The sequence below is a fragment of the Bos indicus genome, chromosome 20 (assembly GCF_029378745.1).
Source record: "Bos indicus isolate NIAB-ARS_2022 breed Sahiwal x Tharparkar chromosome 20, NIAB-ARS_B.indTharparkar_mat_pri_1.0, whole genome shotgun sequence".
Taxonomy (NCBI): domain Eukaryota; kingdom Metazoa; phylum Chordata; class Mammalia; order Artiodactyla; family Bovidae; genus Bos; species Bos indicus.
In genome coordinates this window covers 71,083,616-71,094,920 of record NC_091779.1, presented here as the reverse complement: position 1 = coordinate 71,094,920, position 11,305 = coordinate 71,083,616, and the positions used below count along the sequence as shown (strand labels likewise).

Genomic DNA, 11,305 nt, shown 5'->3' with positions numbered 1-11,305 from the left:
AAAATCAGTAATTAATGAAATATAAAACATATAAGAGAAAAAATCAATAGCCAAATGTTACTTGCTTGAAACAGAATGATAAAAACAAAATTATAAACTCCTGGAAACTTTAATCAAGGGAGAATGCAGAGGCACAGTTAACAGTGTCAAAGATGAGAAAGGAGACGTCACTAAGGGTCTCACAGACGTTCAGTCATGAAAGGACCTGCTGAACAATTGATGCCAGTAATCTTGACAGCTTAGACAAATTGAGCAAATTCTGGAAAATGCAACTTTCCAAAACTAATACAAGAAAAAAAAATTAAGTCCATATAGTCCTACTAAAAATATTCCCACAAAAAGTCCAGATCCAGTTGGCTGTAGGAGTAAACTCTTCCAGATGCTGTGGAAGAAATCACAGCAGTCTTATATGCACTGTTTTAGGGAAGAGGGAAGAAAAATGTGATACTTCACAACTTGATTTATGAGATCAGAATAGCTTCATAAATATCTGACCACGGATAGGAACGTCACAGCAATCTCTGACATGAGCACGAACATGAAAGAGCTTTAATATTAGCAAATCACAGCAGAATACAGATGGCTGTGTGGCATGTTTTATACGGAAATACACCACAGCCAACTGAATTATAATCCAGAGGCACAAGAATGGTAAAACATTAAAAAGGAAATCAATATATAATCATATGAAATCAAGCAAAAATTTCTGCAGCACAGGTGAAGCCTGAGGACATAACTGACGGAAACACCCTGGTCCTAAAAAGACAGACAGCAGTGACGTCATGTACCCGAGGCGCTCAGAGCTGCCGACGGTGGGGCTAGGAAGCAGGCGGAGGGGCCGGGAACCGAGGGCAGAGGGAGTTACCGCGTAAGGATAAAGGGTTCAGCTGTGCAAGGTGAACAGTGGTGGAGACGGTGGAGGTGAAGGTCACACCGTATTCTGAACAGAGAGCACACAGGTCAGTCGATGAGCTGTCTGGACTGACCCAGGAGAGTCAGCACTGCCACGTCATCCTCTGCCGGGAACAAGAGACAGGAGCAGGCTCTGTGGGGCAGCGGGACCAGAGAAGGAGACGTTCTTGCTGATACCGACTCGGAGACGAGGTGTGGATGAGGCCCGGGCTGGCCTGCACCAGGGGGAGCCAAGCGCAGCCCCGTGTGGGGGCCCGCTCTGTCCTGGGGCATGGCGGACATCCACGGAGGAGGCTGCCCCGGCCAGGCAGCAGTGTGAACGCCGCTGCCCCCGTGGGACCCCCACCTCACACCCTGTGCGAAATGAGGAGTGTGGAAGAGCCCCAAAGGGAAGGCACAATCCTCGCAGCTAACAGAAGATGTCAGCCTGTCTTCACCACCTGAAAGCCACAAACGGCAACATGGAAACCTACTGCATTTGCCTGCATCAAGGTTAGACGTGCGTGTTCCATGGAGGACAGCCTATGAATGAGCTGTTTCCAGCGTCAGAACCTGCGGGGGTCTGCCCCCCAGACCCCTCCAGAGCTCCTGCCGCTACCGGGCAAGGAGGAGCTGGGACGTGGGCAGAGGACGCGGGTGGGCAGGTCACAGGCGGGCTTTCAGGAGGGTGAGCAGCCTCACAGGTGAGTGGAGGGTGGTGGTCATTTCATGCCCACTGGCCAGGGTGGGGAGGGGAGGAGGTGGGGGCAGGGAAGCCCTGCAGGGTGTGGGGAGCATCTCCCAGTGGGGACCGGCATCGCAGCTTCTGGTAGGCAGCTGAGCAGACCTGGGCAGAGGGTGCTCACCCTGCCAGGGGCACCGTCTGGGGTGCAGGCGTGGGGGGTGGCTGGTGTCACCGCCGCCTTCTCTGTGGGGGGAGGAGGGTGGGGTCCCCGCCTGAAGGGACAGGTGAGGTGGTGCCTAACCCACCCACATGGGCAGTGAGGAGAGGGTGCCCCAGCCTGTGCGAGGGGCAGCCCCAGGCCCTGCCAGCCACCATCTGCGGGCTAGGATCAGACAGGTTTGCTCCGAAAACCCCAGGCTGACCCAGACACGGTGGTCTGAGAAATCAGTAAACCAACTGAGTGGACGACAACACAAATCTGGACGTGGCTTTAAAATAGTGTCGACTTTAGAAAATTAGCCACTAAGAGTAAGATAAATCACAGACACCAGTTATGGCACTAGAGTCAGGTCAGGCAACACCTGGTGTGTGTGCGTGGTTCTTACACAAACAAGCGGGGAAGGCAATGGCACCCCACTCCAGTGTTCTTGCTGGAGAACCCCAGGGACGGGGCAGCCTGGTGGGCTGGCCTCTATGGGGACGCACAGAGTCGGACACGACTGAAGCGACTTAGCGTAGCATAGCATACACAAACAAGGACTTGCCCGGTCGCAGGGTGGGGTGAGTGGGACTTGCTGGAGGGATGGATGGGGGTGGGCAAAGCAGTGTCGCTGAGCCAGAGGTGACCCTCGAGGGGGACAGCACACGGGCCAGACCTGAGTGGTTCAGTGAACTTTGCGTCCAAGCTTGGGAAGTAAGCAGAGGGCAGAAGCTAAACCATCGGGATTAGAACAAAATACAGACGCTGTTGTCAATGTACTGGTTGTGGCAGAAGACTCCAAGAAGAGATCAGTGTTACCTTCCCCCAAAACGGTTTTAAAAAGCTGTCTCTTCACGCCCAACCTGAAATGCCGTCTTTACCAGCAGTAACTGCGGAAACCCTGGGATCCACTGCTGACTTCACCGTCCTGCCCCGCGGAGCTTCTTATGTTTTAACACCTTTTAGGGAGAGTCACTCTTCTGGCTCTTTTTAAGATTCCTTGGCTATTATTGGATTCTTGCTTTTTTATTTTTTTAAACATAAACTTAATTATTTTGTTGCAAGTTTCCAACAGTGCCCCTTGGGGTTGGCTTTACTGGTTCTCTGAAGGGTGTTCAGCTGGACTCCCCTCCTTCCCATGACATCACGGCCTCTGAAGGGTGGGCTCGCCGTGGCCCAGCCCCTGTGGTGGCCCCGTGGCTGCACCTGTGGCCTCACATCCGGCAAACAGCAGCTCTTCACAGTGGGGGCCACTGGGGCCCCTTGTCAGCTCGAGACCCCGTCCTTGTCCACGCAGCCCCAGTGGAAGGCAGAAGGGGGCACCACGGTCTCAGGTTGGGCATGCTGGTGCCTGGGGGTGGGTGAGAGAGCCCCCAGCTCAGAAGCAAGGAGCCCGCTTCCTGCTGGTGGGAGGCTGGGTCTCCTCCCCAGTCAGGGAGCCTCTGCAGACAGTTGCCAGGAGAAGGGAATGGTACCCCACTCCAGTGTTCTTGCCTAGAGAATCCTGTGGACAGAGAAGCCTGGTGGGCTGCCGTCTATGGGTCTCACAGAGTTGGACATGACTGAAGCGACTTAGCAGCAGCAGCAGCAGCCAGGATCAGGTGTGGCTGCTGGAGGGGAGGAGCCAGCTGGGTGAGGACCCTCCCCATCAGTCCATCCACAGGGACCCTCGGGGAGGCTCTTGGGGACCCACATTCTCACAGCACAGTTGCTTTGGGTTTTCTTTTTTCCTGTACATTTGTGGATACGTCAGGCATTCCTTCCCTACGGCAGGGATGACAAGGGCAATTCTCAGGGAACCGTCCACTCTCCCCTGAACGGCCTTCAGTGGGGAAGCCATGAGCTCTGTGGCCGGCCGGGTCATCTGCTTGTTTTGTGGGCTCGACCTGTTTATGCTGCCTTTGAGAACAGGAGTAAGTCAGGAGCGTCCTGGTTCTCCTGACTCTGGTGGAAGTCATTTCCTCTCATCACTGACAGGCTGTAGCACACGTGTTGTCGGGGGAACCGCCGGCCACTCCCCGGGGAAGCCGCGGTGACAGGTCTGTGAAAACTGCCAAGTGGGACGTTTTCAAATGAAGGGCCCGACTGTGCTCGTCTACTTCGGTGCCGTCTTGGCTGGAGGGCCTCGTTACACACTTCCCTGGAAAACAATGCATTCTTCTCTCTTCTCCCGGGAGCGCTGCGGCCGCCCTGGCATGGCTTACAAAGGGCCCTCTGTGGGGCTGTACCCACGGGTGGCGGGACGCAGGTTAAGGGGGCATGACTGTCTCCTCTCCCTGCCCCCAGCTTCCGCAGGCAGAGCCCGACGCGCAGGGCCCTGACTCCCCTGCAGAGCCCAGGTGGGGGTGCAGGGCTGTGGGCTGCCCAGGCCCATCGGGGCAGGAGGAGCAGGTGTGGCAAAGGCCCCGAGGGGGTCGCAGCCCCAGGGGCCACGGTGTGGACGGGGCAGCCACGTCCTTCCCACCCCGCGGACTGAACGTAGGCGCCAGAGGGGAATGCGAACCTTGACCCGTACTTCATGTCAAAAACAAAAATACATTTAGAAGAGATCTGAAAGACACAGGAAAAGGCCCTCATGGCCCAGAGGCACATCTCTCAAACCAGAGAAAGCATGACTCAGGAAAAAAAAGAAGGACGAACGGGGCTTTATGGGAGCTGAGAGCTCCTGTCTGTCTGAGACCCCAGGGAGGAAGCCCTGCCCAGGCTGAAGGGACATGCGACACGCGGTCTGAGGAGCGGCCGGAGCCCGTGGGCATGCTCGTGGCTCATCCTGAGGTCTTTCCAGCCCACAGCGAGGGCCCTGTGTCCTAGTCACCCGAGGATGCGGCCTGGACCTCAGTGGTCCTCTCTGCAGAGGCCACTGGCTGGTGGAGCCCCAGGGGCGGGAACGGGGGGGTCCCCGGGTGAGACAGCTGGCGTGCCCCGCCCCGGGGCTGCACCCCCAAATGGAAGCTGCACCTCCAGATGGGGGCTGCACCACGGCCCCAGGTGGAAACCAGAGTGGAGGCCAGCCGGCCGGCCAGGGTGGAGGAATGGACAGAGCAGCACCGGGTCCACGTCCCGGGGACTGGCCCACGGTGGCCACTGACAGCGGGGCCCGGGAGCCCACACCACTTCCGTGTCCAGTTACCGAGACACCCAGGGGGCCGCAGGTGCTGGTCCTCCCGGGGAGCATCACCTCGTCCCAGCGGCACGGCCTCGCCCCACCCTGCATGCAGGGCTGCTTCTGGCTCTGAGCTGCTCCTGCAGGTGAAACGACTGGGAAACAAAAACACAAGCCGTAGGCGCTCTCAAGGGCAGACCCCCTCTTGCCGTGTTCAGATCAGGGCCCCCAGGGCCGCAGGGAGCCGACCCACGCTGCCCGCTGCGCCAGGGATCTGCACCCCAAGCCTTGGCCTCCGGGTCCCCTAAACAGAAGCCAGCAGCATCTCTCCCCGGACACGGCTCAGCCCCCGGGACGCTCACTGCATGTGCTCTCTGTCTCTTTGTTCATCTCTGTCTCTCTCTCTGTCTCTCTGTCTCTGTATCTCTCTGTCTCTCTCTCTGTCTCTGTCTCTCTAGGGGGATGTGACCCTGGGTTATCTCTGTGGTCTGGTGCAGTCACAGGGGTCCATTCGGGCAGTGGCGGAACAGGAGGCAGAGTCTAGGAGACACTGGGCCGTGAGCCGTGGGCTGGGAGGGGTGTCCAGAAGCTGGGTGGGAGCCCCGGGGTCCAGCCAGCACACCCGGAGCGGAGCCCATGAGCCCTGTTTCCTGTGGCCTCCGGAGCCGCGGGGCAGGAGACGTGCTGTCTCACAGCAGCCCCGGGCGCTCACCATTGGTCGCCAGGAGCTGGCCCTACAGCCCATCTGGATGGGGCCAGGTGGGCGGGGAGGCCCGGGACAGCCCTGCATGCCCTCGTCCCTCGGGAGCCACCCCAGTCCAGCCTCGGGGCCCCTCCTGCCAGGCCAGCCCAGGGCTCAGTGGGCTCCCGGGGTCAGGGTCTCCATCTCCAGGGCCGCCTGGCCCCACGCCCAGCTGACCCCTGGGGTCTGTCTGCCCACGGCGGTCCTCACGTTGCCCTGGCGTGTCACACGCGCATCCACTCTGGGTCCAAAGTGCTCTGCAGTTGCCACCGGTGGGCAGGGAGCTGCCCTGCGGGGCTGCCCTCCAGGGGTCAGAGGCCCACACCGCCCAGCCTGGCCAACCTCCGACCCCAGCTTGCCCCTTCTCGCGGGACTCAGAGGAGCCCACAGCTGCCAGGGGGCGTCCCACAGGGCTGCGGGGAGGGCGGAGCCGCACTGCGACGCAGTCCAGGCCCCCTGTCCACCCTGTGCTCTGGGCTCCAGCTGGCACAGGGGTGGGGGCAGCCCCAGGAGACCCGGGGGGCAATGGATTCACTCAGCCAACCCAGCTGACAGCCCAGCATCTGCCATCTGATGCTTGGATAAGCACAGAGCACTTAGCTGCAGAGAGGAGCAGGCTCTGGAGCGACCCTGTCAGGGACGAGCCTGAAGCCGTCGGGAAACAAGCCGGGCACACACTCCCCGCCTGTGAAGTGCCCGGAACAGCAGTCACGGGAGGTGGGGGGTACAGGGGGCCGGGGACCGCCCAGCTTCTCCCGGCTGAGACAGCACTCCAAACTCGCCCTGTCCGCTCTCCCAGCCTCTGGGCCGGGAGTCCCCATCCTCGGCATCTGCCTCTGGTCCTGGGGCCTCTGTCCACTGCCCAGGCCCCTGGTTCCCCCGCCCTCACTGTGTACAAGGTGCCGTCAAAGCACATCTGCAGCTGAGAAGGAAATGACCGCTTTTCTTTCCCTCCTGCTTCTCTTGGGTCTGGACTACTCGTGTCTTTAAAGCCAGAGAGAGGCTCTGCTTCTTTCCCTCTACTGAGAGAGGAAAGCCCACCCTTCCCAGCCTGGCCTGCATGGCTGGTTTACGGAACCATCTCTGAAGACAGAGGTCGGCCCTGGGCCATCCCTGCAGACAGTCCCCACCCCAACTCCAGGGTCTTCTCCAGAGGCAGACCTGCGGCTGGGGTCCGAGTTCCAGCCCTCGAAGCTCAGGCGTGGTCGCCGGGCAGGGCGGGGGCCGGAGCCTGTTGCTGGGGAGGACTTTGGCCTGGCGGCCTGGCGTCATGACCTCTGTGTCAGCGCGCATCCTGTGCATTAGCGGGGAATCTCGGTGCTTCTTCTCTTTGGGACTTGAAACCAGGTGAATGGTAACGCTGTCCCACCACAGCCACCGCCTTCGGCCCGTGCGCTGTTCTGGAGAAAGCAAAGCCTGACGCGCTTCCCTGGGGCGTCTGCTTCAGGAACACCCTCCCCTCGGCCCCTTGCCCTGCCAGGAGCCGCAGAGCCAGTTGGTTCCCTTAGAACCAAAGTGGACCACTGAGCACGAGTTAACCAGCTCACCTGTCCTCTGAGCAAGGCACCCCCGCTGAGGGCCCTGCGTCCAGCCCCACAGCCACGTGGCTCACTCCCTGGAGAGAGGGGCCCCCACTCTGCCCAGGCCTCTCCTCAAACTTGCGATTTTTAAAGTTTTTCCCCATCTGTTAAAAAGACATGTGTTTATTGTAAAGGAATAAAAAGTCCAGAACTGAAACAAAAGTCTCCCCCCAACCCCACAATAGGAGTAACTTCTGCTAACAATTTATTATGGGTCTTTCCATAATTTGGAAATTTTCTCCACACAAATGCAGATAAAATTATTTCTGCACAAGTGGGATGGATCATGACAAAAATACGCTATGAGACCGGCTGCGTTTTTCACTCAACGAGGCATCCTGGACATTCTTCCTCAAGAGTCAGCCCAGATCCTGACGGTTTAGGAGCTGGGGGGTAGGGCGTGGGGGTCCTACCCTGCGGGGGTCCTGGTGCTGGTTCCCACCGGGGCCACCTGTTAGAGGCAGGGCTGCGGCGAGGACATGCGGACGTGCACACACACTTGTGCACACACACACTTGTGCACACCCCCCAGTGTGTCTGTGGGAGCGCCCAAGAGCAGGCCCCTGCTTCTCCCTGGAGTGCTGGGCTTGACGAGGCCATCGTGTGCCAGTCCCAGTGTCCCCCTCGGACAAGGTGGCCTGCTGGGAGGAGGGGTCATCGAGCCCCAAGGCCCCTCCTTCTCCATCACGTCGAGTCTGGTGCCCGCCCTGGACTCGATGGCTCATCACCAGTATCAACCGAACGCCCCCGGGCTCGGCACTCACTGTCGCTGGCATTAACTGTCGTCAGGGGCCAGCGCCGGGCAGAGGCTGTGGGTTTCTGAGGGGTGGACAGAGCACTGGGCCGCTCCTGGTTCCTCCCAGGTGGCCGTGAAAGAGGGGCTAAGATGACCTCTCGGTGCCCAAAGAGGAATGTGACGCCTGGAGCCGGACTCCGCCAGGCTCCTTCCAAGCGTCCCCATTAGGACGGCCACTGTGACCCTGGGGCAGGCCCACCAGGTCTGAGGGGCCGGCCCTGACCACCCAGGGGGTCAGGAGGCCCCTCAGTGGGACCCACGTGGCTGCGCCCCGGGAACTCCTCCGAGGGCCCGAGGGCCCCAGGGCTCGGCCATCGAGAGGCAGGTGGCCTGACAGTCACGGAGCTGGGTAGCGTGCCCCTGCCGGGATCACTCTGCTCCCTGTCACGCGCAGGGAGGAGGGACGCTTCCCCCGGCCTCCTCGTCCCCATGGTCATCCTCCTGTGCTTTCTGCCTCTTTCAGGGAATTCTTCTGGGCGGTGCTTGCTGAATAGTTCCCAGAAACCAGCCTCCAGGCGGTGAGAGCCAGAGCAAGGTTTTCCCTGGAGCCCCGGGGAGCGAGACTGCAGAGAAAGTCTGAGGGGCTCCCAGTGAGGCCCACCTCCACCCAAGAAGGTCCTGCTTTCTCCAGGAGGACTGAGCACAGGATGCAGCACCTCGGCCAAGGGTGTCCAGCGGGAGACTGAGGACCTTAGCGAGCAGAAGGCAGCACAAAGGACCCGCCCCTCCCCGCTGACCTCAGGGCCAGGCCAGAAAAGACCAGCCTTTCCCTGGATGCACAAGAGCCATGGGCCTTCGCCACCCCTCCAGCCCTGGCTCCCTGGTGTGGGGGGAAGGAGACACGTGAGGAAGCCACACCTCTTGAGAGCCCTGCTTCGTCACCCCAAACAGGGAAACCGGCACAGTGGGACGGAACACACCCTTGCGGCCCCTGAGAGGACACTTCAGGTCCAGGGACCATCAGCTGTGGTTTCCTCATGCTGCCCACCCCCTTATGAAGGCTGATGTCCACTTGAAAACCGCTCAGGACAGCTCCCTGCCCCGACCAGAATCAGCCTGGTAAGTCCAGGTTTCTCCTACGGAATCACATGGGGACTCCTCCTCTAGGCTGGATTTGAAATATCCTCAGTGTCTCCCCTAGACCCCCACCTCTGGCATTTAAACTACTTGATTTATAACATTTCTATGACCACGTGCCATGGACGGGGCACTGTGGCCCCCCAGTTCATATACTGACCACGTGCCATGGACGGGGCACTGTGTCCCCCCAGTTCATATACTGACCACATGCCGTGGATTGCGTGCTGTGTTCCCCACCGGGTTCATTCAGTCACTCGTCCACCCATCCAGCAAGTGATTTCTGAGAACCTGTCCTGTCCGGGCTGAAGTCCAGACACTCACCAGGCTCCGTGGAACTTAGAGTGGCCAGAGTGAGTGGTCAGGCAGCAAAGAAACATGCAGGGATGAGGGGCTTCCCGGGACCAGGGATGCACCCCCTGAGGGGAAGAAGCAAGAGAGGCCGTGGAGGTGTGTGCAAGGAGCTTCCAGGTGCAGGACACCTGTGCAAAGGCCCCGAGGCAGGACCGTGCTCGCACACATCAGCCAGCAATGCAGATGGTGTTGCTGGAGTGGAGGGGCCAAGGACGCAGCACAGGAGGGCCTGGGGGTGGGGGTTCTGGGACAGTGGAGGTGCTGGGGGGGCGGGGCTGCCAGCTGGACACTGGGGGGATCTGGAGGGGACGGGGCTGCCAGCCAGGCACTGGGGGGCCCTTGGAGGGGGGGGCTGCCAGCCGGGTGCTGGGGGGCCTTGAGGGGGACAGGGCTGCCAGCCGGGCACTGGGGGGTCCTGGGAGGGGGGACAGGGCTGCCAGCCGGGCACTGGGGCTCCCCGGCCCTACACTCCCATGGATACACCCCACTGGTGTGAGGGAGACACTCTGGGCCCCGCCTCCCCCACAGCGAGGGGTCCTGCCTGCTGACGGCTGCCCCCTCATCCTCACGCCCGTCTTTGGCTGGAGGAGCCATGGCGATACCTGTCCCTGGGTGACAAGGTCTGCCCAGTGTCCAGGGCCACGGGGAGCCCCGATCCAGGACATCCCTCCACACGCTTGGCCATGCACACCCTGGCACCCTGGGGCCGTGAGAAACACAGTGTGCGGCCCAGCTCTCTGACCCACTGACTCTGAGTCCTGGGACTCTGGGGGCTCCCCTCCCCCTGGGGGACCCAGACACGGCGGCCTCGGGAGGGGGTCCCAGCAGCACAAGGGAGCCCCCACCTGGTGCCACCCTGGGGCAGCCTGCCCTTAACTCCACGCGTCTGTGAGCCGTCCAGGCCGACGCTCCGGAAGGCTGGAGACCCGGAGCACGCTGCAGCAGGCTGACCGGCCTCAGGACCCTGTGCTCCAGACCACAGCACGAGGGGGCTTCGCCCTGTGCAGCTCATGCCCAGGACCAGCCCTGTCCCGCAGGGCTTGCTCCCCACGGCCGTCCACCCCCACCCCACCTCCCCGGGACCCTCTGCTGCAGAGGCTTCCCACCTCCTCTGGGCCCTGGGTGCTCTCTGAGTTCCCAGGGCAGCCTCAGTGTCCACTCAGCCAGCTTGCCCCCCTTCTGCAGAGGCAGGGGAGGTGGGAGAGAGAAGGCTCCCGGCTGCAGCTCTTGCAGCATCAGCCCTCTAATCATAAGCGGAAAGCCATTCTCACCCATCCTGCACCCCTTCAGGGGCCGCCCCCACCCCAGGCTGTACCCCCAGACTTCCGGCTGCCTCCAGCCCGGGCCTGTCCCGCTGTTCCCGCCATGCTGGCCTGAGTGGCCCCCGCTCCATCTCCAGCCCTGCTCTGGCCTCGCACCTGAGACGAGCACCCACTCCTGAGAGTAGGGGACCCACAGGAGGGGCTTGGCCCGGGGCTGACCCGCAGGTCAGGGGTGGGCCCAGCTGCTCCCCGGCTCCCTGGGAGGTTTACGGCGGGCTGAGGGGACGGTGGTCTGAAGCGTGTCTTCCACCTTCCTGCCCCCAGCCGCTCTCAGCGGTGAGTGGGGCCATCAGTCAGCACCCCATTTCTTGGGCCTGATGGGCAGGGAGGGCAGTACCTGGCCCCAGTCAGGCTGTAGCGGGTAAGGGCTGAAACCCCCTTCCTGGGGGCGCAGAGGGAGAAGCCCTCCCACCCCGGGGGTCCTCGTGCGGAGCCCTCGACAGAGGTCCCGTCAGCAAGACCAGGGGGGCACAACACCGACAGCTTGGGCTGGCCAGGACCTTGGAAGCCCAGGAGAGGCCAGGTCAGCCACCAGGCCCCTGCTCTTGCCCTGAGT

The 11,305-nt window shown here is 61.2% G+C and overlaps 1 long non-coding RNA gene across 1 annotated transcript; it reads left to right on the top strand.

Annotated features, from left to right (window-relative positions):
- The first annotated feature begins 703 nt into the window (after positions 1-703).
- On the top strand, positions 704-9,298 carry LOC109575046 (uncharacterized). Its single transcript, XR_002183176.2, has 2 exons — positions 704-1,595; positions 8,460-9,298. It is a non-coding gene; the product is annotated as an uncharacterized lncRNA (long non-coding RNA).
- Positions 9,299-11,305: the final 2,007 nt, after the last annotated feature.